This window comes from Chiloscyllium plagiosum, unplaced genomic scaffold (assembly GCF_037043375.1).
Source record: "Chiloscyllium plagiosum isolate Xiang-an unplaced genomic scaffold, Cpla_swu_hap1 HiC_scaffold_17, whole genome shotgun sequence".
NCBI classification, from domain to species: domain Eukaryota; kingdom Metazoa; phylum Chordata; class Chondrichthyes; order Orectolobiformes; family Hemiscylliidae; genus Chiloscyllium; species Chiloscyllium plagiosum.
Window position 1 is genome coordinate 31,077,576 of NW_028270155.1, and position 20,683 is coordinate 31,098,258.

Here is a 20,683-nt window from a genome sequence, read left to right on the forward strand (position 1 = left end):
GATACCCCAACCCAATCTAGTCCTACCTCCCAGCACCCCACCCATATCCCTCCAAACCCTTCCTATTCAAATACCCATCCAGATGCCTTTTAAATGTTGCAATTGTACCAGCCTCCATCACTTCCTCTGCAGCTCATTCCATATACATACCACCCTCTGTGTGAGAAAGTTGCCCCTCAGGTCCCTTTTACATCTTTCCCCTCTCACCCTAAATCTATGCCCTCTAGTTCTGGACTCCCCCAACCCAGGAGAGAGACTTTGTCTATTTATCCTATCCATGCCCCTTATGATTTTATAAACCCCTACAGGGTCACGCCTCAGAGACTCCGGGGAAAACAGTCCCAGCCTATTCAACCTCTCCCTATAGCCCAAATCCTCCCAACCTGGCAACATCCTTGTAAATCTTTTCTGAACCTTTTCAAGTTTCACAACATCCTTCTGATAGGAAGGAGACATTTGCACGCAATATTTCAACAGTGGCCTAACCAATGTCCTGTACAGCCGCAACATGACCTCCCAACTCCTGTACTCAATACTCTGACCAATAAAGGAAAGCATACCAAACGCCGCCTTCACTATCATATCTACCTGCGACTCCACTTTCAAGGAGCTATGAACCTGCACTCCAAGGTCTCTGTTCAGCAACATTCCCCTGGATCTTCGTGTATAAGTCCTGCTAAGATTTGCTTTCCCAAAATGCAGCACCTCACATTTATCTAAGTTAAACTCCACCTGCCACTCCTCAGCCCATTGGCCATCTGATCAAAATTCCACTCTGAGATAATGTTCTTCACTATCCACTACACCTCCAATTTTGATGTCTTCTGCAAACTTACTAACTATACCTCTTATGCTCACATGCAAATCATTTATGTAAATGACAAAAAGTAGTGAACTCAGCACCGATTGTTGTGGCACTCCACTGGTCACAGACCTCCAGTCTGAAAAACAACCCTCCACCACCACCCTCGGTCTTCTACCTTTGAGCCAGTTCTGTATTCAAGTGGCTAGTTCTGCCTGTATTCCATGAGATCTAACCTTGCTAACCAGTCTCCCATGGGGAACCTTGTCGAAAGCCTTACTGAAGTCCATTTCATTCACGTCCACCGCTCTGCCTTCATCAAGCTTCTTTGTTACTTCTTCAAAAAACTCAATCAAGTTTGTGAGACATGATTTCCCGCACACAAAGCCATGTTGACTATCCCAAATCAGTCCTTGCCTTTCCAAATACATGTACTTCCTGTCCCTCAGGATTCCCTCCAACAACTTGCCCACCAAGGTTTTTATTGAAAAGTTTTTTTTAAATCCTTTACAAAACATTTATATACAAAGAAAAAGAATAACATCATCAAAACAGAAAAAAAAGTACAAAGAACATGGTCATAGCATAGTACCATTGTTAATAAACAACCCACTATTCTACCAAAACAAACATTTTTTTTAGATTAGATTAGATTATTTACAGTGTGGAAACAGGCCTCTTAACTAAAACTAAACTACAAGCATATTAAATAAATACTAACTTAAACTACATTCAAATAACTTAAATAATATCTCACTACTTTATCTTACTCATCACACCTACACTGAGGCTCCCACCCCTGGGAGTACCCCCTATAGTACCTATATTCTTTTCCTTCCAGTCTCCGCCTAAAGATTCCCACAGCTGTACCACGGGCCTGACGAATATTGCCAACAAGCCAGCTTCAATATAATTTTAAGAAGGGCCACCACGTCTTGTAAAACTCTTCCATTTTGTGGCACACCATATTTGTGAGATAATCTTGGGGGAGATGCTCCATCACCAGGTTATGCCATCCCAGAAGACATGATGATTTTTCTGACGTCCAATTTATTAGAATGTTCTTCCTTGTGCAAAGGGCAAGGATATTACACAGTCTCTTCCCATGTACCCCCAGAGAGGGCAAATTTGGCAACCCCAAAAGAAGAATTACTGGATCCATGTTAATTTCAATCCCCAGAATATCCTTTAATTCCCTTACTATAGCACTCCAATATCTTTGGATCTTGCAACATGACCAGTAACAATGTGTGAGAGTGCCTATATTAATTTTACATTTAGGACATTCTGGTGACACTCCTCTCTCAAACATAGCTAGCCTCTCTGGTGCCATATGAGCCCTGTGTAAGATCTTCAATTGCATATCCTGTGTTCTGTTACATATTGAAATTTTCCTTATATTCCCCCAGATATCTTCCCATATCTCCGGTGAAATGTTCTGTCCTAACTCTCAGTTCCACGTCTTACAGAATCCTTCCATATCCCCCAGAGCACAGCCTTTCTGTAAATGATATAAAGTTCTAAATGAAAGAGTACCCATACACCGGAGTAATCTTTTCTCCACATTGGATTTATAACACTGGGACAGGAGTGTGGTCTTCCTCTGTATATAGTCCCTTATCTGGAAGTATTGGAAAAGGTCCTTATTCAACAATCCATATTTCTGACAACTGACTAAATGACATCAGGACCTCTCCCTCGACTAAGTCTCCCAAATATAAAGTCCCTTTATTCTCCCATGTCTTAAAGCTGGAGTCCATTGCCCCAGGTTTAAATCCTTGGGCTCCTACCAATGAGGTAAATGGTGAAGTCTTAAACCAATTGCCCTCATCTTGCCTCATTATCTTCCAGGCTTTCACCGTATTCAAGATTATTGGACTATTGCATTGCTGGGTCACAGATTTCACCTTGTGCATAAATAATAAATTGATAGAGGACATTTCAAATGTGAGGCTTCAATATCAAGCCAGATCGATTCTGAATTCCCCCCCCCCCCCCCCCCACCACCGTGCCCAGTCACCAACGTATGTGGTAGTTCTTCAAATCCGGAAGACCCACCCTTCCTCAGCCTGTGAAAGCTGTAATTTAGTCAATTTAATTAGAGGACACCAATAGCACCAATAAAGGACCCTACCCAACCATTAATCCTCTGTAATACTTGACTAGATAACAGTAATGGGAGCATAGGGATATAGCAGTCGGGGAAGGACATTCATCCTAATCAGGGCTATTCGGCCCAGTCATGATACCAGTAATCCCTCCCATCACTGCAAATCCTGTTTTATCCTCTCTATAGTAATTGTACAAAGTTAGCCTTACACAGCAGGTGAAAGGAAGGGGTAATAAAAATTCACAAATACAGAAAACCTTTTGGTGACCACCTAAATGGGAATTGCATTTTATCCTTCAAGTTAGGCATCTCCACTAAACCCCCTACCGGGTTAGCTTCCGATTTTGTGAAATTGATCCTATAACTTGAAAAACTACCATATGAATTAATTGTTTGGATCAGTCGGGGAACAGACTTCTCCGGATCGGCCAAGAATAAGAGGACGCCGTCTGCATATAGGGTAATCTTACACTCCCCCATTCCCAGAGTCTCTTCTGATAGTTTCGGCTAATGGTTCAATCATTAAGGTAAATAGCAGCGGTGATAAAGGGCACCCCTGTCGACTACGACTTCTAATATTAAAATTATTTGACATAACACCATTTGTAATAACTGCTGACTTAGGATCCTTATACAGTACTGCTACCCGTCTGACAAAGGATCCTCCCAAACCAAACACTCTAGAACCTCAAATAGATACAGCCATTCTATCCAATCAAAGGCTTTCTCTGCATCTAAGGAGACCACCAACCCCAGAATCAATCTTTGATGACATACCTGTACTGTATTCAGTACTCTCCTAATATTGTTAGAGGAACTGTTGCTGTTAACAAAACCTGTTTGGTCTTATAAGACGGAGCAGAACCTTCTCCAACCTCAGAGCCAACATCTTTGATAAAATTTTGAAATCTACATTCAGCAGCAAGATTGGTCTGTATGAAGAGACTTCACAAAGGCCTTCACCTTTTCTGCATTGGCAAAGTTATACACCGTCCCCCCTGTGGGTGAAACGCAACACGGCTGGGTACCTCATGGAGTATTGGATGTTTAAGTTCCTTAATTTTTTTTTACATCATCAAATATCCTTCTCCTCTTGACCAGGGCTCCTGAAAAATCTTGAGAAAACATTATCTTTGAACTTTTATACATTAAGGCTTGTGAGTTCCTTCCCAATCTTCTTGCTGTTTCCACTATTAACTGTTTTTCTTTAGAATACAGGAGCTGCACTGGGACCACACGGGGGCATTGGTCCAGCCTGGACCTGTGCATTGCAATCCGGGGGGCTTGCTCCACATGTACCAGGCCTGACTCCAACTCTAAGTGCAGGAACCTCGGGAGCCATCCCTGCAGGAAACCAGCGAGATCTTCACCATCTTTACGTTCTTCCGGGAGGCCCATGATCTGTAAGTTTTTCCTTCTATTTTTAGTTTCTAGATTATCAACTTGGTCCTGAAGGACCCGAACCTGGTCTTGAAGTGTTTGGGCCCTTCAGCCCGAGACCTCCGCCAGGGTCTCCAATGCCGTGGTCCTTTCCTCCACTGCCTCCGGTTTTCGTTCCAGGAGCTGGATTTCCTGCTCATGCTTTTTTATAAGCATGGCAGACAGTGGCTCCACAGCTACTTGAATCCACTCTCGGAGTTTAGCAAACTCCGAGAGTAAGTACTGCTGTCCTGCTGGATCCGGAGGGGCCGTCTCAGGCAACTGAGTACTGGCTGCAGGCATCCCTGACGCAGTAGGGGAGTGCCGTGTCTGCTGTGCTCCTTTAGGCCCCTTTCCTTTACCGGTCTTCATCCAGGCCTGAAGGTGAATCAGGAGATTTCAACAGCTCCAAATAATTAGTAAGTTTAAATTAATACTTTTTTCTTCTTGGGGTGGTTGAAAAGGGGGGTGGCTAAAGGTCCACATTTCCCAGGGGATATGGCACAGAGCCCAGCACACCAGACCACTCAGACTGCCGCCATCTTGGATCCCCACCACCCTTCTTAAACAGTGGCACCACTTTAGCCAACCTCCAGTCTTCCTGCACCCCACCTGTGACTATCGATGAAAATAACATCTCAGCAAGGGGCCCAGCAATCACCTCCCTAGCTTCCCACAGAGTTCTAGGGTACACCTGATCAGGTCCTGGGGATTTATCCACTTTTATGCATTTCAAGACATCCGGCACTTGCTCCTCTGTAATATCACCATCTATTTCCCTACATTCTATACCTTCCATGTCCTTTTCCAGAGTAAACATTGATGCAAAATACTTGCTTAGTATCTCCCCCATCTCCTGCAGTTCCACACAAATGCTGCCTTGCTGTCCTTTGAGGGGGCCTATTTTCCCCCTCGTTACCCTTTTGTCCTTAATGTAATTGTAAAAACCCTTTGGATTCTCTTTAACTCTTATTTGCCAAATCTATCTCATGTCCCCTTTTTGCCCTCCTGATTTCCCTCTTAAGTATACTCCTACTGCCTTTATACTCTTCTAAGGATTCATTTGATCTATCTTGTCTGTACCTGACATATGTTTCCTTCTTTTTCATAACCAAACCCTCAATTTCTTAGCCTTCCTCCAATTTAGAACTTCAACTTTTAGATCTGGTCTATCCTTTTCCATCACTATTTTAAATCTAATAAAATTATGGTAGCTGGCCCCAAAGTGCTTCCCCACTGACACCTCAGTCACCTGCCCTGCCTTATTTCCCAAGAGTAGGTCAAATTTTGCACCTTCTGTGGTAGGTACATCCACATACTGAATCAGAAAATTTTCTTGTACACACTTAACAAATTCTTCTCCATCTAAACCCTTCATGCAGTGGCAGTCCCAGTCTATGCTTAGATTAGATTAGATTACTTACAGTGTGGAAACAGGCCCTTCAGCCCAACATGTCCACACTGACCCGCTGAAGCGCAAACCACCCAGATCCCTAGATTTACCCCTGCCCCTAATACTACGGGCAACTTGATATGGCCAATTCACCTAACCTGAACATTGTTGGACTGTGGGAGGAAACCGGAGCACCCAGAGGAAACCCACACAGTCACCTGAGGTGGGAATTGAACCCGGGTCTCTGGCACTGTGAGGCAGCAGTGCTAACCACTGTGCCACCGTGCCGGCCATCAAATTACAGACCTGCGTCTCCAGGGCCTGGATCCTATCCTTGGAGGAACTGGTATCAGCTTCCACCACTGCGACTCTATGTTTAGATTAGATTAGATTAGATTAGATTCCCTACAGTGTGGAAACAGGCCCTTTGACCCAACCAGTCCACACTGACCCTCCAAGTAACACACCCAAACCCATTTCTCTGTGACTAATGCACAAAACACTATGGGTAATTTAACATGGCCAATTCACCTGGCACGCATGTTTCGTAAGTTAAAATCCCCTACCATAACCACCCTATTATTCTTACAGATAACTGAGATTGCCTTACAAATCTGTTTCTCAAATTCCCTCTGATTACCGAGGAACCGCAATTATCCGCACGAAGTGGGCGGATATTATTTCGTTCGGATAATTGATAATTTGGTTAATTGATTTCCTTTGGGGCTCAGAGTTTTCTGTTAAGTCTGCTCCATGTTCAGGAGACTAGGCAGCAGCACATCGCCCGTGAGACCCAGCCCCCAACCCCACCCCACCTCCTGCCCGCCCCCCTGCCTGCCCACAAACTGTGTCCAAGCTCACCCTGCCCCCACCTGCCCCAACCCTGTCCACCCCACCCCCAACCCCATCCGCCCCATCCCACGCCCTGCTCGTCCCAAACTCCGTCTGCTCCCAACCCCGTCCGCCCACTCCCAACCCTATACCCCATCCATCTCCACCCACCATCCAACCCCTTGTCCATGCTGCTGCTCCCTGGCCGACCCGCCCCACCCCCCACCAAGGGTATGTCTCACACGCACTTACACACACACACACACACGCACGCACGCACGCACACGCGTGCCTTTTGACAGGTTCCACCACTGACCTGAGATTATCTGGGGAAGGGGGATTTAGGATACACCCCTGTGAGGAACTCCAGGGAAAGTGTGGAGGAGAGAGAGAGGGCGGTACTGTTAGTAAGTTTGCAGATGACACCAAAATTGGAGGTATAGTGGACTGCGAAGAGGGTTACCTCAGATTACAACAGGATCTGGACCAGATGGGCCAATGGGCTGAGAAGTGGCAGATGGAGTTTAATTCAGATAAATGCGAGGTGCTGCATTTTGGGAAAGCAAATCTTAGCAGGACTTATACACTTAATGGTAAGGTCCTAGGGAGTGTTGCTAAACAAAGAGACCTTGGAGTGCAGGTTCATAGCTCCTTGAAAGTGGAGTCATAGGCAGATAGGATAGTGAAGAAGGCGTTTGGTATGCTTTCCTTTATTGGTCAGAGTATCGAGTACAGGAGTTGGGAGGTCATGTTGCGGCTGTACAGGACATTGGTTAGGCCACTGTTGGAATATTGCGTGCAATTCTGGTCTTCTTCCTATTGGTAAGATGTTGTGAAACTTGAAAGGGTTCAGAAAAGATTTACAAGGATGTTGCCAGGGTTGGTGGATCTAAGCTACAGGGACAGGCTGAACAGACTGTGGCTGTTTACCCTGGAGTGTTGGAGGCTGAGGGGTGACCTTATGGAGGTTTACAAAATTATGAGGGGCGTGGATAGGATAAATTGACAAAGTCTTTTCCCTGGGGTTGGGGAGTCCAGAACTAGAGGGCATAGGTTTAGGGTGAGAGGGGAAAGATATAAAAGAGACCTAAGGAGCAACTTTTTCATGTAGTTAAAGAGAGAGTTAATAAAGCCTTGGACAGGTTAGACGTGGTGAAGGAGGAAATATCAAGTGTCTTAGCATCTTTAACATTTAATAAACCATGAGACCTGGATGAAGAGCATTGTAGCCTGCTAAGGTAAGTAAGCATGGGAGGTAATAATAGTGGCTGTCATGATGTATGTGTATGGATTGAGCTGCCAGAGGATATGGTGGAGGCTGGTACAATTGCAACATTTAAGAGGCATTTGGATGGGTATATGAATGGGAAGGGTTTGGAGGGATATGCGCCGGGTGCTGGCAGGTGGGACTAGATTGGGTTGGGATATCTGGTTGGCATGGACAGGTTGGACCAAAGGATCTGTTTCCATGCTGTACATCTCTATGATTTCTTGACTCTATTAACAGGTTTGTCTGATCGTTAAAGTTACATGATTACGCTGAGTATCCACACACAGACAGAAATTAAAAATAGGTGTCTCAGTGTCTCAAGTGCCACATTAATGAATCAAAATGTACTTCTCAGTAATGAACAAATACAACAGGGTTATAACTTTTATAACATTGTTCGAAATTAATCATGGAATTGTGTTTCTATTCTATTCTTCTTATGATCCTAAATCCATAAAGCCTGTCTGGAAATTTTATTGTGAAACCAAGATGAAGGATCAACATTCAGAAATGCAGAGCACCATCCAGGCAGAAAAGACTAGAGAGATCACGAGGTTGATTGTCTCAAACCATAAAATTGTTGGAGGTTGAACAAAATTGTGAAAGGTACTGAACAGACAATATTTTGACCCCAAGGAAGAGTGATGTAGCTTGGTGACACAGCAATGAAGGATTTCAACACTTTGAGGAAAAAGAGTCATAGGATAACACAATTAGCACATAGGGAACAAGCAAGGAAAATATTATGTATACTTAAAAAATGTATTCTCAGGTTATGAAAGCCATTGGGAATGGCAATATTTATTGTCCATGTGCAGTTTCTCTGAGAAAGTGGTGGAATTCCCGTCTAGAATCACTGCAGTCCATGTGCTGAAGGTATTCCCATTATTTCTATTAGATAATAAAAAATTGCAATTGGACTGGCTAGGGTTATTTTCCTTAGAACAGAGAAGACTGAGGGGTGACTTAACCGAGGAATGCAAAAGTATGAGTGGTTTAGATAAACTGGATAATGAACAGCTGTTTCCCTAACAGAGGTTACTGGGGAGGCACAGATATCTTTTGATTGTAGAACAATTAAATGGAGGAAAAATCTTTTCATTGCCCAGTTTGTAGTGCGAGTGGAAACATTCAATTCACGAGAAAGAACATTGGATCTGCAGCAGAAGAACTGGAAGCTGCAAGGCTGTAGCTCTGTGCTAAGTGGGGGAGTACAGGCAGCAAGTATATTCAGCTGACACAGACATGTTGGGCTGAATGGCCTCTTTCTGTGCTGTAGCATTTTTGTGAATTGCATTGATCTATTATTTCAATGAATCAGGCAGTGCAAGTAATTAGCTGACAGTTTTATTTATAAGTATCAGATGTATATCCTTCTTTTCATCTTCAAGGTCAACATCAGCATTCCTCTCTTCTACTAAGTGCAGTTGAAAGCAAAAGAAACTGTATGCAGAGGTGGTAGTTATGAACATACTTCTCAATGAATACTTTATGTAAAGAATTGGAACACTGTAGTTAAAGAGAGAGTTAATAAAGCCTTGGACAGGTTAGACGTGGTGAAGGAGGAAATATTAAGTGTCTTAGCATCTTTAACATTTAATAAACCATGAGACCTGGATGAAGAGCATTGTAGCCTGCTAAGGTAAGTAAGCATGGGAGGTAATAACAGTGGCTGTCATGATTATTTTCCAATCATCTCTAGCTATAGATGTGGTACTAGAGCAATGGAAGATTGCTAATGCTGCCCGAACATTTAAGAAAGGATCCAAGGATAGCCCATATAATTACAGGCCAGTCAGTCTAAATATATCATTGGCTAAATAATCGGAAAACTTCTGAGGAACAGCATAAAACATCATTTGGTAAGGCATGGATCAATCATGGACAATCGTTTTGGAATGATCATGGAAAGGTCAAGTTTATCTAATTGGATTGAATCTTTTGAAGCAGTAACAAGGATGGAGGATAGGGATATTCTAGGTGATGCAATTTACATGGGTCTCAGAAAGTCTTTTGACAAGATCGCACAAGTTGAACTCATCAATTGGACCTTATGAGTTCCAATAGAATGTTACAAGTTGGTCCAAGTTGAGTCAATGAGAGGAAGCAAAGAGGAGGCATGTTTTTGTGGCTGGAAGTGGGTTATCAAGTGGGTTCTGCAGGATTCAATGTGAAGTCTTTTATTTTTGTGTTATGTATCAATAATTAAATTTTAATCCAAAGCGTGTGATGAAGAACTATGCAGATAATATAAAAAGAGAATGTTGGTTAACAATAAGGAAGAAAACTGCACACTGCAGGCATATATCAATGAACTGGTCAAATGGACAGAAAAGTGGCAAATGGAATTCAATCCAAAGGAATATTAGGAAGGTAAACAAGGCATAGGAAGAAACAATAAATGGCAGAGTACTGAGAATTGTGGAAGAGCAGAGGAACTTTGGAATGTACATTCACAGATCCATGAAGTAGTAGGACAGCTATAAAATGTAGTTTAGAAATCATACAGGATACATTTTTTTAAATTATCCAAAGAATATAGTATAAGAGCAGGAAGTTACGTTGACTCTATATAAAATCCCAGTGAGACCACATCTAGAGTATTGCACACAATTCTTGTCATCACATTGCAGCAAGGTACATATGAGATTTATAAAGATGAATGCAAAAGAATAGAAATTTTTGTAATGAGCTAAGATTGAACTGGCTGGATTGATTTGTTTGGAACAAAAGATGCTGAGGAAAGATTCAACTGAGGGACCTAAATAGAGTGGAAAGGATTATATCTCAGAAAGGTCAATAACTAGGGGGCATACCTTCAAAATAATTGATAGAAGCACATTTGTTTTTGCACTCAAAGGGTGGGGGGGGGGAGGGGTATCTGGAATTCACTGCCTGCAAGGTGTACAGGCAGAAATTACTGTTTCAAAAATACTTGGAGTTTCCCTAACCTACAGGCTACAGACCAAGAGCTGAAAAGTGAGATGAGGCTAGGTAATATTTTGCTATGAATACAGATACGATTACCCAATTCATCTGTTGTGATTAAGGTGTAGTATGGCCTCTGTCAATAGTACCACTAATAACCTTCAAGACAATGAGAGGTCTGCACTGTAATACATGCTTAAATACATTGCACTTATTACAGTATCTGAAGCATTGCTTCAAGTTGTGTTTGTATGTTTAATAATGATCCACTGCTATGTTGTCGTTTTATATGAACATTCATCTAATGCTTGTGTCTGTCAATCAGGGTCATGAGTTGGGGCTGAAGAGGCTAAATTTGTTTTCCCAGTAGCCAAACATTCAGTTGCAATCTTCTACAAAAGGTAGATCATTTAAAAATCAAAGAATCATAGCTCTTCCTGGGAAATGGACACTGATTTTCTATAAATGCTTACCCTTGCCTACACCTGATCAAAAGGTTATCCCTAAGATTTACTAATGCCATTAATAATGCTAGACTTTGGAATTCCTGCCACATGGAATAAATATAGTGCCTTCCCACTGTACTGCCAGTGTTCTATCAGTAAACTGATGGAATACGTCAACCTTGCTTGTTACAGATTTACTTAATTGAGAGATGTACTCAGAGGTACAGAAGGATTGACAGATATGAAATACTGATTTTTGCAAATAATAGACAGGAAAGCAAGAGTAGTTAATTCACCTTCAGGCTTCTTTATCCTTTGGGCTTTATCCCCTGGTTGCCATAATTATTGAAGCTGTACTAGACCAAGTGATAAATGCAGGGACACAAATTGGCTTCTCATTAGATTTCTGCTCATTTAGCCACACAGGATTTTGAAAGCGAACTTCAATCCCTGTTTATAGTACTCTTATGGAAAATTGGTACAAGCTTCATGCATTGTATTTTTTTTCCCAAATCACCTGTTCAGAAATGTTGTTACACATCTGTGGAGCAGGTGGGGCCTGAACCTTGGTCTCCTGGCCCAGAAGTATGGACACTACTGTTATACCACAAGAGTCCTCTTCATGCACTGCACACTTGCATAAAGCAGATCTTGTTTTCAAAGCAAAAGAGGTCACAATTTTCTTCATCAAACATTGCACCAATATTCAATGTTTGTGACTGAACCAAATGTAACCATCAAAATCTCTGCACGCCATGTATGATCTACAAGATTCTTTTAGGGACAGATGGTAAGTCGTGCAAAACTTTGAAGGATGATGACCACTTCCTACGCAACAACCATTTTTCACTTGGTGAAGGGGCAAGTTGCATGACTGGTTTCACCCAATTAGGCATATTATTCATCCACTGTTGAAATGCTTAGCATTTGTGCCAGACCATGTAGCATCAGTATAGGGGAATGTAGCAGCAGTATGGGACATTTGTGCAAGATAGTGTTACATCAGTGCAAGATCATATAACATAGCTCAAGAGTAAGTAACATTGGTGTAGGAGTGTGTGGTGTCAGGTTAGTAACTACAATCATTTAAATATAGTTAATTAAGATACTAGTTGGCAATATTTGAGGCTTAGAAGGATTTTTCTTCAAATTAGTGACAGGTCACCACTCACAATGTTCAATAGAATGCATTTTAATTGATTAAAATTGATCCTGTGTCTTACAACTGTGTACTCCACAGCGACCTGATGAAGGAGCGGCGCTCTGAAAGCTAGTGCTTCCAATTAAACCTGTTGGACTATACCCTGGTGTTGTGTAATGTTTAACTTTGTACACCCCAGTCCAACACCGTTATCTCCAAATCATTTTAATCGAAGAATCAAGGTGGTCACTTATCAATGACCTGACTGGATTTATGTGGTCCCCAAACACACTGTATAGACTAGAAGATGTAAAATGCAGCTGTGTATTAAGGGAGGAAAACCTAAAAATTATATAATTTTGGTGACACAAGAATTAATTAGTTACACAATTGAGCAAGCTAAATAATCAAACAAAACACACTGCTAACCAATATTTAATTTGCAATTATGTTTATATGGAACAAAATGTAGGTGTTCAGCATAATGCTAATATTTCTTTTTGATCATATAAAATTTAAAGCTTCTATGTGTATCTAAATAAAATATAATAATTGCAGGAATCCATTTCAATCTTCATTATTTATGAACTTTTACTCTCGATGGCTGTATTCCTGCTCAAGACACAAATGTAACCTCCCAGGATTCAAACTAAATATTCTGTAATACCTTTACAAACAATATATATCTATATTCTAAAAATGACTTGAATAAAATGAGCATAAGAGGTTAAATGATATAATACAACCCATCACCTGATGAATCTGATATCTTAATGTCAAATTTATCTTTGCCTATATCCTGTTATGTATCAGACAGTTACAAATCTGAATGTTTCAAGTAAGTGCAGCTGCAGGGCAAACATTTCTTTCACTGTTGAGTGCTGAGGGAATGGTAGATGTAAAGAAGGAAATTCCTATGCGTGAGTTCCACATTTTTCACTTCAATACAGCACAGGAACAGGCCCTTTGGCCACCAAGCCTGTGCTTATTCTTAATCTTTATTTAAACCTGCTACTTATTGCCCAGGCACGATTTCAATCCCTCTGTTTACCTCCTGTTCATGTGTCTATCATGTGTCTATGCCTTAAACATTGTTAACATGCCTGCTTCTACCAATTCCACTGGCTGTGCATTCCAAACACCCAGCATCACCTGGGTGAAAACTTTGCCCTGCACCTCTGCACATTAGGAAGCTATGTTTGAATATCTGTGTAGGTGAAAATGGTGACAGACTCACTGCTAAAGTGTTGGAGCAACTCAGTGGTCAGATCCCAGTGTTCTCCAAAGCTCACTATACTGTGCAATCATTTGGTATTAGAACGAATGAGAAGGTTGCTGTTCATTGCATAATCCAAGGAACCAAATAGAAAGGTCTAATGGTTCAGGAATATGAACCAAGGAAGAGTAACTTCACCACACAGGAAACTTTGGCTTTGGGATCCAGGAGCACATTGATCTAGGCATCATGTACGATCCTAATACTGGAATTTATGGTCTGGATTTATAGGTTGTCATGGAATGGCCGGGTTTCAGCATTTTTTATAAAAAGATGAAAAGGGGGTGCATTGGTTCAAAACACAAAATTCCAAGGAAGAATTGATGAGGCTGTTTCAGCAAAAATATGATGGCATCCTCCTGTCTGGAAAATAATTCGGAAAGCACATGAAAAAGCAATAAAATCAATTCATTACAGTAAAAAAAGACAGTCTCTAAGGTGGGAGACTGGCTGGAAAAACCAGCTGCAGGAGGTTTAGGGGACTTCTTGTGGCATGGAAGATGTGTCCCACTTCTGAACCATGAGGTATGTAATAAAATCTCTGAAGAGGTTAAATAAAAAGACTGTCAATAATCATGAACAAAACAATGGCTCTAACTTTTTTTTAAGAACACCATTTCCTAAAGTAAGCTACAATAGTTGTCCAACTTGGGAAGTACATCAGCCAAACAAGTGACAAAAACTTGTGGGAATGAACAGTTCATTTGTCATTACCTTCAATGTTAACATTTCTCAATTTTGCATAGACCTAAATTTTACAACCATGTAACATCCATTGAATGATCTCCACACAAGTAATTAGAATATGACAACAAACATTGTGAATTTTCTATATCTTAGCCAAAATGAGATACTCTGATCATGGGTCATCTTGAACTGACAGCAATGTTACGTTTTCTCTGAAATAGAGTTTTTATTATTTCCAACATACAAATATAAAAGTCTAAATCTCCCAATCAGCATTGGAACTGCTACAACTGAAGCCAATCATACAGAAAACTGCCCACTTACCTCAAGAAGCCTAAAGTCTTATCCACAATGAAGAACTTCCTCAGTTACGATTCAAATCAAAGATTCACAAAAAGGATTAACTTAGAGGAAATATATTCCCTTTTCACCATGTGAGCTCCATATTCACATAAGTGTTTAAAATGTTTCAGTGTGTTAGGGATTGAGTGAATAAGTGAATGGGCAGATGGATGAGGAATGTAGGTGGATGGCTAGTTGAGTGGTCAGTGGGTAGTTAGCTTGGGGTTTTTTTATTTGTTCATGGAATGTGAATAGCATTTGCTGTCTAACTAATTGCCATGGAGAATGTGGGTTGGGTCAGAGGTTTGCAGGTCAGAGGTTGATAATTGGGTGATGAGAGTTAGTAGGATTGGGTCAAGGGCAGTCAGATCTGGTTGGGGACTGGTCAGGTGATCAAAGGTAGTCGACAGGTTGGGTTGGAGTAATTAGTGGGCGAGGGTGTTAATTGTGTAGTTGCTCAGATGGTGAACCAGGTTTTAAACTTTGTTTTTTCCTGGGTAACTATCTAAGTAAGTCACACAGATCGAGCACAACTCTCTGATTTTAGCTCAGTATTAAGTGTTTCTCACTGGATACTAGGTTTGTATTAACAAAGTGGCTTATCCCAGACATTCTACAGGGAATCACCACTCTTTTCACATATTGTCATCTCTGAACCAGAAGTGAGTAGAAGTTTCATATTCCCTGACGTTACTGCAATTCTCATTCCGCATATTATGAATGTGCAGCTGCTGTCCAACATGGGAAAATTAAATGAATCAACTACTACACTTATTACCGGACTGAAGCTTTGACCGGTACAAATCCTTCAGACTGATCAATTCTATAGTAGTTGACTATCTTCACCTTTCAAATCTTCTATGTCATGCATCACCATAAAAATGTTGGTTCATTTTGGACACATTGCGACATAATGAATTTTCAAATCACACCTGGAGCAATAATCTCTGAGGTTTACTCTCCTGTTATTATTTTTCTATTCCTGTTATAAAAATCTCTGTCCTTATTTCGTTCTTCATTTTTTCCCACTCCCAATATTTGAACAGTCTTGAATTTGCTACGAGTATTGAATTCTCCAATTGTTGTAACCAACGGTGCCTGTTCCTTTTGTGCCATGAAGGCTGATGGAAATTGTTGCTTTACCAAGAATGTTTCTAAAGTCTCAGACGTCCAGTCCAAAAGCACGTCTCTTTCTGAGAATTGATCTCCATTTAGACCAAGAGTCTGACACATTAACACAGTCCAACAATTCAAAAATAAGCATTAAACCAGGAACTTACTAATAGAACTTCCACAATCCTAAAACTATTGTCAAAATCCCATGATATATTTTTATATGGATTAACCGTATGCTTTTCTAAATTAGATTATCATTCTCATAAACTTCACCCATAATAGATTATCCAAACCTTCCTTAATATCCAACTGATAAGTTTATAACCTAAAAACTTGTTACATTTTATGTTGCTTTGGCTAGGCAATAATGCCAAGATCAGACCTTATCCTTCATAAGAATGTAATGCGACTCATGTCTAAATATCTACTTCATTTTTCCATTGTCATAAAGGGGGTCATAGATTGGCTAGTGGTGTAATCATTGGACTGTTAATCCAGAGACTCAGGTAATGCTCTGGGGACCTGGATTTGAATCCTACCATGGCAGAGAGTGAGATTTGAATTCAACTGAATTAAGAATCAAATGATGACCATGAATCTATCCAAAACCCATCTAATCCACCAATGCCCTTTACGGAAGGAAACTGCCATTTTTACCTGGTCTGGCCTACATGTAATTCCAGACCCACACAACTAACTGTCACAATTGCCTCTGGGCAATAAGGGATGGACAATAAATGCTTGCCTAATCAGTGATGCCTTCATGCCATGAATAAAGAAATTCAGATTTAGAGACCGTCAGCAGAAAATAATACATTTGGTTTCAGATAATCATCTTAAAGTAAATTCAATTATAGTCTTCCATCAGAGAGTTAATTTCTTTTTCCCAATCTTCACTTTTAGGGAGCATTCCTCTGCCAACATCTTAAATGGATTCAAGACAGACTGTGAAGTACAATACAAAACAATTCTTTCCCTTGATAGTAGATTATTTCTTAGGATTCAGCTTTACTCACTTCTGCTTCTAAACCAAAGTCCTAGCTGACTCTCTTTATAACATTGTTAATTAACCTGTTTGGACAAGCTTCCACGGCCATCTCTATCCTGAGATGGGGCTTGAACTTGAGTCTCCTGGCTCAAAGATGTTGATTGCACCACGAGAGCCCTGCTTAACATTTTCATTCTTATTCGAATGATACTTACCATTTGTAAATCTTTGATAATGTAATCACCAAACCATAGGAAGGAAACCCTTCAGCATGTCAGTATCAGCTGAAAAGGTGCTATATAGACTAGTCCATTTTTCAGCTTTTGGTCTATTATCTTGGAGGTTGCAGAATTTCAAAAGCATATAGAAGTGCTTTTTAAACACATTGTGGGTCTGTCCCTACCACACTTCAAGACATGCAAGCTCTGGACCTCAAATTATCCTTTCAGTGAAAGAAAAGGTCTAATCATGCATCGAAGTACTTCAAGTCTATGTCTTAGGTTAAATTGTGAGAGCCTGGGCAAAATATTGTAAACATTGCTTCTTCCGAAACAAACAATACTTCCAAAGACGTGTACATTCTATTAACATTCTTTCAAATGTTCTATATATTGATTAAATCCCATTTGGAAAGGAACTGCAGTGATGTGATTTCAGTTTAGCTGATCCAAACTAATCATTCACTTCTGCTCTGAATTGAGATTTGAATCAGCCGTATAATTGAAACTTTGGAGAGATCAATTTATTGTGTGGAAGCAGTTCTATAATAGCCTTGGCTGCCAGAGCCATGGAATCATGCTGATTGAAATTGCAAAACCAATCAACAACTGCACTTTGAACATATTCAAAATTGATTATTTACAAATATTTTCTGGTCAGCACAGCTAGTCTAAAAGCTATGAAAACAAATGACTGCACTGTACAGCTAGTTATTGCTGCTGCTTCCAATGCAATCTAAGTATTAATCTATGATTTTTTTAAAGGTTTTAGAGAATGTTGAAACTCCCTATTTGCTCTACAGTGAATTATGAGGTAGTTGTGGCACTGTGGTAATAGCCCTACTTTTAGGTTAGAAGGCCATGGTTTAAGACCCATCCGCTTTAAAGGTGTGTCATAACATGTTGATTAAAACTATCTGAAAAAGGTGAAGGATTAGGGCTGCTCTTAAGCTACTCTTGAGAAAGTGCATAGGGTACAAAGAGGTAGGGAAGGAGTTAAGTTTTTGAGTTTTGTGAAACAAGAGGTTCAACTGAGCATGACTCAAATCAGATGATCTGACTTGCAGGTAACAAGGGGGTGCTGGAGTCAAGAGTAATGGGTTAACAAGGTGGAAAAGCATTCATTATGTAGAGCCATTTAACAATATTGAAAGCATTCAGTATGTAAGGTCAGTTAACAAGGTGAAAATTATTCATTATGTTAAGCCAGTTAAGATTAAGAACATTCATTGTGTAACAGCAGATGGCTTAATCTTTACTGTTGATGCTTGCTGATTGTAATTGTCACTCAATCAATATGTGTGTTGAAAATGTGTTGCTGGAAAAGCGCAGCAGGTCAGGCAGCATCCAGGGAACAGGAGAATCGACGTTTCGGGCATAAGCCAATATGAGTGTTGCCTTATCTGGATGCTCCTCCCTGTAAAACGACAATATAATTCATTAAGAAACTGCTATTCCAGAGAAGATCGTGAACTCATGTCTCTGTGCACATGGGCGATTGTTCTCTCTCTCTCCAGGGCCCAGAATAAAGATAAAGGAGGTAAAAAATACCGTGTCTCTGAGTGTTTTGCTTCAACTGAGGGGGGGAATGGGACAACACTTTAGTACATACAATAAAATATAATACTCTAGTAACTTATTTAAATTGTGTCCTCCATGTAGTAAACTTGCAGGTTTCAGTTTCTTGTTTTGAAACAATCACAAGGTTTCACCTCTATTCAGAAAGTCCCTTTCACTTAAGGTATTATGAGTGATTGCATTGACATTATGGCCTTAACAATAATTTGGCTGAGGGGTGGTAGCATTTGGCCATTAATGAAACCTCCTCACTCCTTTTTAAATCTTTCACCATTTACTCACCCATCTGATTGTCATAGTAGCAGCATGGCACTTAGCACTAGAACATATCTTGACCTGACTCCATCTTCCTTTGATACATGCTCCTCCTTTGTGCATTTCACCTTGTTCCATCCCGCTCACCTCTTTCAAACTTATCATTCTCAACCACACACACATAAAGTTAAGTTTGTTTTAAATGTTATCATCAAGTTACCTTCATTAATTTCCTTCCTCATCTTTGGATCCAGTGACTTCTCATCATTGGTGATTTCAGCCTCATGTTCTTTCTCAGTTGTGTAAGGGTTTTAGGACCCTGGAGTAATCTTGCAATGATGCCATACAGTCGCTTCTCACTGGGCATAGTGTAGAGTAGACCTAGTTTGAAAAAAGAAACACATGGAGAGGTAGGCAGATGTCTGAAGTCTAGCAGATGGCTTGGGCTTTTGTCAGAGGCTACACCTTTTTCTATAGACTATGCCTTTTGCCAGGGACCACTGAGGCTGTTTTCCAGAGACCAGAAGGTGGGAAGGGCATCAACTGGTCAGTGTGAGGTGGAGGTGCAGCTGCTTGGAGGCGAGAAGGCAGCAGCAAGAGGGGTGAGAGCTAAAAATGAGGCTGTAAAGTGCTGATGGAATGAAGAGTTGACAAGAGGGAATTATGGGTGAGGGAAAGGAGGAACATTGGAACAGGACTAGGTATTTAAATCCATTGAACGTAATGCACCATTCAATAAGATCATGGCTGATCATCTACCTCAATGCACTTTTCTACACTATCTCCATATCACCTCATGACATTAATACCTAGAAATTCATTGATTTTTCTTGAATATGTTCAATGATTGAGCTTCCAAAGTCCCTTGGGTTAGAGAATTCCAAAGATTCACCATCCCTTGGCCCCTTATTCTGCAACTGTGTCCTCTGGCTCCAGACTCTACATCCATACAGTTACATCCTGTAAGAATCTTGCAAATTTCAATGAGGTCACCTCTTATTTTTCAAAACTCTACGGAATAGAGACTCTGTTTTCTCAATTTCTTCTCATAAGGCAATTCTGTCATCCCTGGATAAATCTATGTGAAACTAATACACTACTCACTCAGTGTATATCTCACCCAGATATAGTCTCCTGATGTATACCCTTTGCTGACTATGCAGTATTAAACTCTTATTTTTATATGGTGTCTCTAATAAATCAGGAAGAGCAGTAGATGGAGGAAGAGGCTGCAAGAAATGTTTGAAGGGAGGGATAGGCTACAATTGGGGTGGGGGAGAGGAAGGTTGCAAGTAGTTGAGGGAGGTTGAGGCTGCAAATGATGGGAAAGCAGAACAGCAAGGGTGTGCAGAGGCTGGAAAAGAGAGGGAACAGTTTAAAGCCTGGCAATAAACAATTGCTCAGAAAACATGGAGTCAGGAAAACTTGAAATCAAGAATGTAATGAGGTTCTTGCAAATGAGTGTGGAATCTCAACTTCAAGGCTGCAAAAGTTCAGCAGCCACTACAAGTGGAAATTTGTAATGTGTGCTACTGTAATTAACACTGTGGAATAGATTTAAATCAGAGATTGAAATCTGTAGCAAATGCCTGGTAAAAATATTCCAGTTTTGTAAATATACGATGGAGACAAATTGGTTACGACTTTACCCATTTGTAAAAGGTACTTTTAAGATAATGGATTTTAGCATGTGGAAGTGTGAGTCAATTGTTTTGAAAATAAAATTTTATTGTCAGCTTGTGTCTGTTGCCTTGTTCCAATTTAAATGCTGTGATGCCCACTTCCTTCTGTGTTGTGCCTTTGTTAGAGGATTGATAATTTTTGAGGATATTAATTAATTCTTCTAATTCTACTTTTGTGTTAGTTCAAATACTCCATACGTA

General features: G+C 40.6%; 1 pseudogene; it reads left to right on the forward strand.

Annotated features, from left to right (window-relative positions):
• Positions 1-11,954: 11,954 nt before the first annotated feature.
• LOC122558722 (large ribosomal subunit protein uL5 pseudogene) lies at positions 11,955-13,990 on the forward strand (annotated as a pseudogene).
• The last annotated feature ends 6,693 nt before the right edge of the window (positions 13,991-20,683 follow it).